Consider the following 13,140-nt stretch of genomic DNA (forward strand, 5'->3'; position numbering starts at 1 on the left):
CTTGACCTATATTCGGACGGTGATCGCAGATGATCCTACGGCTGTCGCTATACCGCATTATAAAGATGCTTGAAAGTTATCTCCCACAACTTGGCGACCAAGGTGGGGCCCGACAAGAGAGAAGCTCAGGCAAGTTAAGGAGTGAGCAAGTTCGGGATGATCAGACAATTGTCACTATACCGCTATGGTGAGATGCATGAAGTTTATTCCCTGTGACTTGGCGACCATGGTGGGACCCAGTGACAAAGAAGAGTTTCATTCCAAGTGGTTAGTGAGGTCATGCTAAGGTGGTAGTGTAGGGACCCTAGAGCCAATCAGGGGGTGACACATGGCGGAGTGCAAAAAGAGAGATCGAATAAGATCAGACAATTGGGATAGCTATTTGGTTGTCTTCCCGATGACCCAATGGAAATGCCCGATTGGAAAGTGTGAATTGTGGACATGGTTATCAGCCATCAGCAAAGGTGTGTTTTGGTTACCCTGATCACCCGATGGAAAAGTGTGAACTTTGAAAAGTCACCAATGGGCATCGGAAGCTAGGTTCTGAGGCTACAGCGATGACCCGTTATCAAACTCTCCAGTTTGTAACTATTTGTGTTTCACAATGGATGGATGAGCTATAAAAGTCTAATTGTAAGGCATTTGATTAGAGGGGTTATTACAAAAGAACACGAGATATACATACAAGTCTACTTTATGGTTTTCTATCGCTGAGTGTTGTATTGTCTTGTTTTTCTTAAGTTTTTCATTTCAGTTCTATAATTAAAGTTTCCTTTTTGTTGTTTGTTTCTTTGTTTTGAACTCATAGTGTAAATATGGATCTATCTTGAACCTCCACCATGGGATCCACGTGGCCATTGGAGTTCTTTAGGAAGAGCCAAAAATGTACAGTAAGAGTAGAGTAGCAATAGGAGGAAACCAAGAAATGGCAATCACCATTTTTGCATACTGAGCCTAGGTGAGCTTGGAAGAAGTCCGTCTAGGTTTCAATAACCATAAAGGAGTAAGTGAAGGGGAGGATTGGTGTAGAAGTCTGATTGCAAAATTAGACAAGATGATGACTTTACAGACAGCAAGTAAGAGAGGGTAGTCCTACACCTCTACAACTCATAGTGACAGAATCTAGGAGCATGGAGAACAAGCTTCTTTATGAGCTTGTATCAAGTGTGGTAAGAAAATACTAGTACGAAAGCACTTAGAAGTCTAGAGGAGTAGACTTGGAACCCAAAAAGGGATAGAAGCAAACCCTTAAAGAAACCTATTTGATGGTGAACTAGGTTTCCTCCCTATCATATTGGTATCAGAGCAAGTTTAGACTTGGGAAGAAAGTAGTTGATGTCAGATACTGAATTAGTAGGAGAAAATAGTCTTAGAATGGTCACTAATGCAGAGTTAGCCAAGAAGTAGAAGATCAAGAGGAACAGAATAGACTCCTGAAAGAAAGATTGCTACGATTGGAGAGCAAACTAGACGTAGTTGAAGACAAAAAAAAGAAAGAAACAAAACAAGTCAGTGAAGGGAAGGGTAAAGAATTAGTGGAAGAGGTTAGGATACCTCCCCTAGATCTTGTCCTACCTGAAGAACCTTTCCTTAAAGCAATTAAAGCCTTAGGAGGAAAATCCCTAGAAGAAGTGCCACTTTTTTATGAGAAAATGGAGCCCGAAGTAGTTATGAAATGGATTGAAGGATTGGAGAATCACTTTGAGTGTGATGGAATTAGTGAAGCCCAAAAGGTGAAGGTAGCTAAGTCTAGATTGAGGAGAGTAGCCTTGACTTGGTGGAAATTTATCCAAGAAGAAAGGTAAAAATAGGGTAAGAACTAAATAGCCAGTTGGAATGAAATGGTAGCGAAGGTGAGGGAAGCCTATGTCCCTAAAGATTATGAGATCTAACTACACAAAAGGAGACAAAACTTGAGACAAAGAGACTTGGATGTGAGCAGCTACATTGAGGAATTTCAGAAGTTGTGTCTGAGATCCAAGGTGGTAGAGGATGAGAATATCAAGGTAGCCAGATACTTGAATGTCTTGAGATGGAATATTCAAGAGGAGTTGAGTTTGTTATGTCCTAGAATATTCAAGAGGAGTTGAGTTTGTTATGTCATAACACTATGCATAAGTGCTATCAATATGCACTGAAGGTGGAGGAAAAGAGTAAAAAGAAGCAAGAACAAAGCAACAAAGGAAGAGGTAGAGGAAAAGATGGTAGAGGCCAAAGAGGCAGTTTTTGTGGAAGAGGAGCATATCAAAGGTCCTAAGGAGAGTCCAAACTTATAGAGAAAATGAGGATTCACATAGAAAGAGCAGCTATAGAGGAAGGGGATCATCTAGCAACCCAGGAAGAGGTAGATCTAGTGGACCGGGAAGAGGGTCCTACTTCTCCACCATGAAGTGTTACAATTGCCAAAAGTTGGGTCACCTTGCCTATAGATGTCCAGAGAAATCCTCTTCATCTCAAGGAAGTGAAAAAAGAGTGGCATATGCACAAGAAGATGCAGAAAGCAGCAAGACACAAGGTGTGAGCTTAGCTCCTGAAGATGGAGAAAATTTAATGATGAGAAGAGCCTTGATTAAGGAACCAATAAAAGAAGAGCCTTGTTTAGAATCAAATGCAAGGTGCTTGGTAAGGTTTGTAGAGTGGTGATAGACTCAAGGTCTACTGACAATATTATGTCAGAAGAAGCAGCAAGTAAACTGAAGTTGAAAATAATTCCACATAGTAATCCATATAGGGTCACTTGGCTCAACAAGGAGCAGCATGTGGTAGTGAATGAACAAACATGGTTTGAGTTCAACATAGGTAGTTATAAGGATAAAGCCTTGTGTGACATCTTTCCTATGGATGCTTGTCATCTACTTCTTGGTAGACCATGATAGTTTGACAGAAAGGCCATTCACAATGGAGAGAAGAACTCTTATTCTTTTCAAAAGGATGGAGTTACATATCATATTCAGTCCCTAAGTGATGAAGGAGAGAGAAAAAAAACTAAAGGCCCAAATGCATTACTGGTAGGTGAAAAGGAGTTCATTAACACTCTCAAGGAAGGAGGAGTGGGGTTTTCTCTTATAGTGAAACCAAGGAAAGCAAAGAAGGAAAAGAAGGTTTAAATACCTCATGAAGTGCAGCAGATACTAGACAATTTCAAAGTGATCATAAGTGATGGAGCACTAGCAACCCCACCTCCTATTAGAGCCATAAGCCATTAGATTGATTTCATTTCAAGAGCATCATTACCCAACAAAGAAGCCTATAAGATGACTCCCAAACAGAACAAGGAAGTGGCTAGACAAGTCCAAGAATTGTTGGACCAAGGGTTGATAAAAAAAAAGCATAAGTCATTGTGTTGTACCTATAGTGTTAGCACCCAAGAAAGGAGGAACATGGAGGATATGCATAGATTCAAGAGTCATAAATAGAATCACTATCAGGTATAGATTTCCTATCCCAAGAATTGAAGACTTGATGGATTACTTGGGAGGTGCAAAGTACTTCACTAAGATTGATCTCAAGAGTGGATACCACCAGATCAGGATAAAAGAAGGTGATGAATGGAAAACAGCCTTTCAAAACCAATGAAGGACTTTATCAGTGGCTTGTTATGTCATTCGGTCTTAGTAATTCTCCCGATACATTCATGAGACTCATGAATGAAGTGCTGAAAGATTTTATTGGTAAATTTATTATTGTATACCTAGATGATATCTTGGTTTTCAGTAGAATTAAAGAGGAACATCTACAACACCTTAGTATTGTATTGCAAAAATTGTATGATGAGAAGCTAACAATAAACATGGAGAAGTGTGAGTTTATGAGGCAGGAACTTGTCTATCTTAGATTTGTAGTTTCAGGAGGAGATTTGAAGATGGACACATCAAAGGTGGAAGCCATCACAAATTGGCCAACACCAAAGGCAGCAAGTGAAGTAAGAAGTTTTTATGGTTTGGCACAGTTCTACAGGAAGTTTATCAGAGGGTTCAGTGAGATTTGTGCACCCATACTGGATACAATCAAAGGAGGAGTTAAGACTAAGTTTCAGTGGACCAATGCAGCTAACAAAGGGTTTGAACTTTTGAAACAAAAGCTAGCTACACAACCAGTACTCATTCTTCCTAGTTTTGAAAAATTCTTCACAATTGAATGTGATGCAAGTAATATAGTAGTTGGTGTTTTTTTGAGTCAAGAGAATAGACCTGTAGCTTTCTTTAGTGAGAAGCTCAATGATGCATGTTGGTCTCAATTTCTGATTGCTTTGTTTTCTCTACTAGAATTTCTAACCTTTGCCACTTAGAGAGAGATCAACAAGAAATGGAAACAAAAGACAACAATTGATAAGGTTTAAACAAAAACCTTCTACACTTTAAGCTTCAACTTAGCTTAGGCGGGTATACCTTTGGGATCACTCTCTATAATTGTAGATTTACAGAAAAACCAATGCCAACCTCTGTAAACCCTACAACTTTAAACATAACTAGACATAAAAGAAACACTTGTATTCATTTTAATTGATTATCAAGAAGGTCATGAGCTTCAAAAAGCTATATCAATGCCTTATTCGGGCTTCAAAGTCACTCAGAATTGGACAAGAAATAACAAGAGAAATTCACATACATGCCATTACATTCATTTAACCAAATATATATATGTCTGACATATATAAACTCTCACCATATACTAAACCTAATCATCAAATTCAAGTAGAAATCACTGATTACCAACGAAAAAGGATTTAAGTATATCTAATTTCCCTCCTTGAGGGAACAACCTAAACACATTCTCGTAAATTGCTTTGTAAATCATTCAATTAAACAATCCTAAATCATCTAACAAAAATGGTAACCAATCACATAGGCATGAAGACAACAGGAATCAAGACTTAAAATGTTCTAGTCTGTATATTAATATTCTCCATCAAATCTTACACAACTCAGAATGATTTTCCAAAAACCAGAAAAAAACCTAAATACATTTTGCCAGAGTTTTCTTACAAAATTTTTGTGATGATTTTCTATGTAGTCCTGGTATCCATTTATAGAGATATGGATGCAACAAGCTCCAGACTTTATTAGAAATATTTTGTTATAACCATAATTCCCCCTCAAAAAAGGGTTACATTGTTCAAAGATGAAGAAACGGCCTAATAGACAAGGTAGCCAGCTGGAAACAAGCCAATTGACTTTCTCAATATATTGCAGATTGAATGCCTCGTGTCTTTGATTCTTCAAAACTAATAGTCCCCGAACATGCCTGTTGTAGCAACTAACCACTTCCAATTGCCACGGGGTCACCAACTATTGGAGTATTAGTTGATTCTTCTTGTGCCTCTACTCCTTTCATCACATATTTATCTTCCCATTCTTTAAAAGTGTCATCACTAGGCCAAGAAAAGCTAGCAATTTTCTTCTTCAACTTATTTAATCTTTTCCATGTATTCCTTAACTGCTTAACTTCCTTTTCCAAAAAACCAAAATGTGACTTTATCTTTTCAATCTCCTCAATTGTCTGAATAAACAAAGTTGTATCATCTGAATTTATGATGTCATTTATTTGTTGTGATAATTTATGGCCTAACTCACCAAGCCACACCTCTTTATCTTTCAACTTGTTGGCGCCAATGAAACCCCCAGGAAATAGTTCAAGCTTCTGATCAGCATACTCTATTCTATATAGATTTTATTTTCTTTCTATATTAACTCTTTCCTCAACCAATCTAGACATACCTTTTACCAACTCATACGTGCATTTACCAGTGGCATCAGCACTTGCCTCTTCATGGGATAAGTAAATAAGTTCCAAATCCACCTCCCTAGAAATCAATTTATCTAGAATTGGCTCCAGAATAGCGTTATCCTCCTTCAAAGAATTCAAAAGGTTCATAACCCTACTCATATTTATGTATACAATTGAAGCCCCAACTGTATCAGCAAATTTAAAAATGGTTCCCTTGACCTTCTCCTCATATTTACTTGCAAAAATGGCCTGAGCTTGCTTCAACCTTTCCATCTCATCTTGGATACTTGTAGTAGATTGAAAACCAAGAATCTCAGGGGAAAGAGGAAATTCAATAATCAGGCTAGTAGAAGGAGGTTTGGTCAGAGAAGAGGCAATCATCAAATTAGAGGGTTCACCTTTTTTTTTTGTCCTTCTATTTGGACCTTCAGCTTGGCAATTGTGTTGTCCTTATGAGCTATCTCAATTTTAGCTTCATTATTGGCTTTCAGGACTACTTCTAACTTCACCTAGAGATCAACTTTCTCCTTGGCTTCTTTCTCAACCACAACTATACTGAATTTTGAAGATTCTAAAGTTGTACTGGTAGCCTCTATCACCCCTGTGTCCTTTTCTCTCTTAACAATCATGCCTCCTGAATAACTAGACTCTAAGGAGTCATTCCTCTTTTTATTTTCTTCTCTTCTTAATTACCACATAACTAAGGTCGCATGGTTAGTGTTGTAGGTTATTCCTTCCAAAGGGCCAGTCTCTTTCCTAACTGCATCAAGAAATAATGCATAAACTATATCCCACTTAGGGAGAATCAAAACTCCATCTTCTGCAATCATTGCTCTTCCCTGCTCAAAGGCAATTGCCTCAAATTCTGCTAGCATCTCCTTGTTTACCTTTGTCTCAATAATAGATGTATCTTTTTGGGCATGTTCAACCTTCCCCTTCTCACATCTCTACTTGAATTGCTCTATATTCATTCTCCAAACAAACTGTAAAAATACTCCTATTTTAACAAAGTTGCTATCTACCAAAAATTCCTCACTAGCCTACTTAATGACAGAGTCCAATTCCTTACCTTTGAACTCTTCAGCAGTCAAGTCCATTTTGGCACTTACTGGTTCTTCTGGTATTCCTTCTTGTAGCTCTCCGTATGTGCAAGCAATTTCTCCAAGACTCCCTAATTGCAACAACTGCTCAGCTACTACATGTTCATCTCCTATGTGTATTGGGGATTGGGAAGGAGAATATAAGGGCTCATATGTTTGCACTTCTTCCCCTACCCTTTTCCTTTTTGGAGAATCTTGGATTTCAGTGACATCTTCCAGTGGCCTTTTACCTTTCGAAGTAGAGGGCTCGTCCCTTTTGGGCATCACTATATTATACCTTGATTTTTCATACATCACATATTCACTAGGGGGAACCATCTTGGCATAAGTAGGTTTAGCTAAAAAAAATTTATCTTTCTTAGGGTCAGCTCCTATTACAACCTCTCTTTTCTCTTTCAAAGTCTGCATTAGATCCTCAAAATAGACAACTAAAAATTTAATCTTTTCTTCAAAAGGATTAAAACTAGCCAAAGGATCATAGTTTTTTAATCAAAATGCTGAATGAAATCTAGAGTTTTTTTTAACACTATCTATTTGTCCTTCCTTACTTCTATTTCATCTAGATTAAATTAATTCCTTATTAGGTCTTCAGGGAAATTAAATTGGTGAGCTTCATCCCCACATCTAACTTTCTTCCTAAACATACCATTGAATAAATCCTCTAGGTCAGCAAATCTATCAATTGCAATGGGTAGCCTGTGGTATAGCAACAACCATGAGATCAAATAGGAGCATACTCAATTTTTAAGGACCTAGCACATATATAATCAAAGGCATAGGACTTGTGAAATACTTCAAGGTTGATAGATCTTGCCTAAGCCTAGAACACAAAGAACCCCCCTTTCGACGATAGGATGACCCTTCCACTTAAGTGGAAAAAGCAACAGGCTGAAATAAAGGATTTGAATATAAAGAAACACAAGGGTTTATGCTTTGAAAAATTTTGAAATTTAATATCAAACCCTAGAACATCTTGGCCATGGACTCACAAACTAGGACCAAAATCATGAAAATTCTAACATTTTTCATGATAAAAGGCAATACTTCCAACAAATTTAAAAATAGTGATAACAACAGCTTTGACTGTGGATGGTTGGATGCAAGGCCAACACAATAATTCAGAAACTCTAGAAAGAAGACCAAAACAAAAAACCCAAAAGAACAGCCAACCTAATATATACAACACATAAAACAACTGTGCATGGACAAGTCAAGAGAAGTAATACTTCAGGAATTGTCCATGCACTGGAAATTCTTGTACTTCACCATTCATTCTCTTCAAGAAATATGAATCCTTTCCGTTAACATCCACAACAATAAAAAGGCCTATCCACAATGATTCAAATTTTTTGTGCTTACCCTTGTCTTGTCCTTTAGCGTTCCATTGGAGGACCATGTCATCAACCTAGAACTTCCTATTTGTAGTTCTTTTATTAAATAGATATTTGGATTTTTAAATTTCTCTTATGAGTTATTGCTCTCATTTCTTCCAATTCCACCATCTGAACCATTCTATCCTCCATAGGTTCTAATAATTCCAACTCTTCAACTTGCAAAAACTTATACACGGGGAGAAAATTGTTTATGGGTACCCTAGTCTGTGTCGCATAGACCAATTCAAATGGAGATACCCCAATAGCCTTCTTCACGCTAATCATATCTACCCACAAAGCCAACTTAAGCTTTTGATCCCAAGATCTTTTGATTTGCTCAAGAATCCTTTTAATAATATTCAAGAGACTCTTGTTACTAGATTCTGCTTGGCCATTGTCTTGTGGGTTATATGGTGAGGAATATGACATAGTGATTCCATAACTTGCACAAAATTCCACAAATTCCTCTAACCTAAAACACATGGCATTATCCATTAATATTTTTATAGGCACTCCAAATCTTGTTATTACATTATCCATTAAAAACTCAATGACAATCTTACTAGTTGCCCTTTTAGTAGGTATGGCCTCAATCCACTTTGTGAAGTAATTTGTAGCCACCATGATCCATCTGTGACCTCTGCCTGATTTTTCAGCTATCTCTTTGATAAAGTCAATGCCCCATTGGACAAAATGGGCTTCCACTATAATAGGGTTAAGAGGTAAAGCTCCTTCATATTTCAATTTAGAGGAAAACTTCTGGCAAGGATCACATCTCTGAACATATTTATGGGCATCCTTGAGTAAAGTGGGCCAATAGTATCTTGCCCTGATTATTTTGCCAGTTGTGGTCTTAGCTGAATAGTGACCTCCACACCCTCCATTGTGCATCTCTATCAGCATTCTTTTAGCCTAGGAAGCATCTAGGCACATCAATAATGCTCCATCTTTGTTCCACCAGTATAAGTCTCCTTGAATAAGCACATATTTTTGAGACTTCAATTTTAATGTTCTTTTCTAATTTTGAGTCATTTCTTCTGGAAAAGTTGCATCCCTTAGAAAATGCACTATTTCTGAATACCAAGGCTACAACTCAATACTAGTAACTAGGACTTGCTTAGTTTCAACATTAGTAACATCAACAGTAACCAGATTTGACTCAGCCATCAATTTAGCAAGGCCTAGTCCTTTTACCAGTTTGGTGATCTTGATTTCTAGGTCAAACTCTTTTATTCTAGTTATCCACCTGCACCTTTTACCAGTGACCTCAAACTGAGACAGAATATCCTTGATAGTTACATGTGGAACATAAGCAATTATTCTTGCATTAACAAGATAAGGCATAAATGCTTTAACAGCTTTGACTAAAGCATATGCCTGCTTCTCCATAATTTTATATTTCAACTCAGCAGCCTGTAAAGATTTTCTATAAAAGGCAATAGGATGTTCATACCCCTCATCATCTTACTGAAGTAAGACTATTGCTACTATGTGATATGAAGCAAAAGAGAAGAGTGAGAAGGGCTTACTATAATCTAGAGATTTCAACACCAGTGCTTCTTGGATAGCCTTTTTGATCCTGTTAAGAGCTTGTGCAGCTTCCTCATCCCAGGAGAACTTTGCATTTTTTTAAGTAACTTGACAATGGGCTTAACAACCTCAGCGAATTAGCTATGAATCTCCTAACAAAATTTATCTTACCCAAAAAAGATTGAATCCCTTTAACATTTTTTGGCTGAGGCACATTATTAATAGCTTCAATTATTTTTGGGTCTATTCTAACCCCTTCTTTGGAAACAATATGCCCTAACAATTTTCCTTCAGTCACAGCAAAGTGACACTTTTTTGGATTCAATGATACACCAAATTCCAAAGCCTTGCAATAGACATTTTCCAAATGACTATAGTGATCATCCGCTTTCTTGGAGAAACATGTTAAATCATCTTGATAAAAAACCATTATGATCCCAGATGATGAATTTTGATGAAGAGGTTATTGTCGAGGCCACAAGGATGACTACTGAGGAAATGAAATTTTACAGCGACTGAGGCATATCAGATAAAGCAGTAGATAAGTTTCCTGTCACAGATAAAGAGAGGAGCAAGATGATTAAAATCGACAACTCCTACCATGCTCCGAAGAGAATTTGCAAGCCATGGAGGTTTGTTTTATTCACTTCTATTGCATACATTACCTTAGATGGTAGGTTTACCAGAGCCTACGGGCATCACTTTGTTTTGCTCAACCATTTCCATCATGGGGAAAGGGTGAGCCTACCCTATTACCTAGCATGCTCAATGGATCATACAATAAAGGAGGTTCAGAAGGACCCTGAAGGTGACCATACCCTCCACCAAGGGCTTATGGTCCTGGTTTATAAAATACTTCAGGCGAAGTGCATTGAAAAGCCTATTAAAGGAAAAAATGCAAGAGATGAGACAATGGAGAGTGAAGCTAGAGGATTTAACTTTGAATCAAAGACCGAGGGAGAATTGGAAGAAACTAGCAAAAAAGGGAGGAATAGGGCCAAGAAGAGAAGGATTATTGTGGAATCAGAAATATCGGATTCTGAAACTGAATCCTTTGAGAAAAAAATTGTTAAAAAAAAAGAAAGGGAAAGCTACTGGAAAGCAGACTCAAAGGAAGAATACTAAATAGGGTAACAATTCAGACATCAACCACATTCTGTTTGATTCTGAGGAGGAGGCTGAAGAAAACAAGAAGGCTGAGGGTCAGGATAAAGAAGGGGAGGGTAACTCGATGATGGGTAATATTGAGGTCGTGAATACCACAAGTCTGCAAAAGGAGGATAAAGGAGATAAAAGTGGTAGTGGTGACAATGATACTGTTAAAGCCTTTTGTGAGACCATTGCTACCATGGTGAAGGATATCAACAGTTTGAAAACAGAGACGCAGGCTATCGCAAGAGTTACGATTGGTGATAAGCCCCTGGCTAAACATGTTGAAGAATTGGTTGTCATTCTGCATAATGCGGAAGCTATTGAGTGTATGGTTGGAAAAATCATAGCTATGGAAAAAAAGGTCAATGAGATGGGAGATAGAAAGGAATTGGAAAATAAAATGAATGACTTTGGCAGCAGAATTGACAGGTTGGAACTCAACATCAAGAAGATTGCAGACCAAAATTTCCAAATCCTCAAATCATCGGTGGACAACATGAACATCCTTATCAACAAGTTTGAGAACATTACTGAGAAGGATGGTGATAAAGAGCATCTAGACAAGAAGGGTCATGAAAGGAGGACCAGAGCTAACACAAAGATCAAGGGCAACACCAAAGGTTGTGAGTTGGAGGAATTGAAGACCTCAGCGAACAACATGAAACAAATGGTTGTTCATGCTGAGGAAATTATGAATAGTATTTAGGTCTCTATTTGTGTCCTAGGTTCTGTATTTTTGTTATCTCTGTGCTTTCCTTTCTCTATCTATTTTGGATTTTTAATGATCTATTATGTTAGTTGATCCCTTTTGGTGGGATCATTTTGTCTTTTTGAAGTGATCGGGCACTTTTTCTAGAAGTTATGTTCTCTTGGCTTGTACAAGGTTTGGGTACCTTTCAAATACCTGCTTTTACTTAATCAAAATAGTCATTATGATATTGATAAATTCTTTAAAAGCTACATCCATAGCCCTCTGAAATGTTGCACCATCATTCTTCAGACCAAATGGCATTCTCACATACACATAAGTTCCCCAAGGGGTAGTAAAAGCAGTTTTAAATTGCTCAGACTCTTTCACTAATACCTGATTATAACCTGAGAACCCATCCATCATTGATAGTAAATCACAACTAGTTACCCTTTGTAACATTGCCTCCATGTTTGGGGATGAGTAATTTTCCTTAAGAGATGCAACATTCAAGTTCCTGAAATCCACACAAAGCCTGATGTCCTCGTTCTTCTTTCTGACAGGAACTAAATTGGATACCCATGAAGAATGCCTTATGGGCTTTATAGTCCCTCCTTCTCTTAACTTAGTCAATTCTTACTACATTTTGGTTTCTAAGAGGGGGTTAATAGGTCTTTGCTTTTGTCTGAAAGACTTAGCATCAGGATGTAGAGCTATTTCATGCTGAAATAAGTCTTGTCTATATGCCTTCAGATCCTCATATGACCAAGCAAAAACATATTTATACTTTCTTAACAAATTAATGAGGTTAGTCTTGATATGGGGAGACAAATTCTTCCTGATATATACCAACTTAGGGGATGATTCTGCCCCTAAATTTTTCCTCTTCCAATTCTTCCAATTCTTCCAATTTATTAGATGACTATTGGTGCAAATGACCATCATTATAACTAAAGATACCATCTAATTCTTTCAATCCTTTAGGTATCTCATTAGTTTCTAACTGAACCATGTCATTTCCAAAAACTCTACTATTTCCACCAATGCATTACAATAAAGTTTTTGTCCTTCATACTCATCAATGCATTGTACAAACCTGAGCATATCATCATCATCTTCAAACACCTACCAATTATAAACATTATCTGGGATAGTAGGTCTAGCTTTTACTTCAACTATTGATACACCAGTTAATGTGACATCCTCATTTTTTAATGCAACATTGGCCAAAAAATCTGCCATGATGTTCTTTGATCTTTCAATCCAATCAATAGAAAACACATTAAAATGCTCAATCACATCCCAGATAGCATGTTTAGATCTTTTCAATCGATCATTTTTGGATAAATATCTGGACCTAACCTGGGATACTACTAACTCTGAATCCCCAAAGACTCTTAATAACTAAATTTCATGCTTCTTAGAAATTTGTAGCCCCAATAATAAGGCCTCATACTCAGTTGTGTTATTTGTGCACTAAAAAGCCAATAGAAAAGAGTATTTGAAAGTAATACCTGATGGGGAAACAAACAATACCCTTGCTCCAGACCCTTCTTTAGAGCAAGCTCCA

The sequence above is a fragment of the Cryptomeria japonica genome, chromosome 1 (genome assembly GCF_030272615.1).
Source record: "Cryptomeria japonica chromosome 1, Sugi_1.0, whole genome shotgun sequence".
Taxonomy (NCBI): Eukaryota; Viridiplantae; Streptophyta; class Pinopsida; order Cupressales; family Cupressaceae; genus Cryptomeria; species Cryptomeria japonica.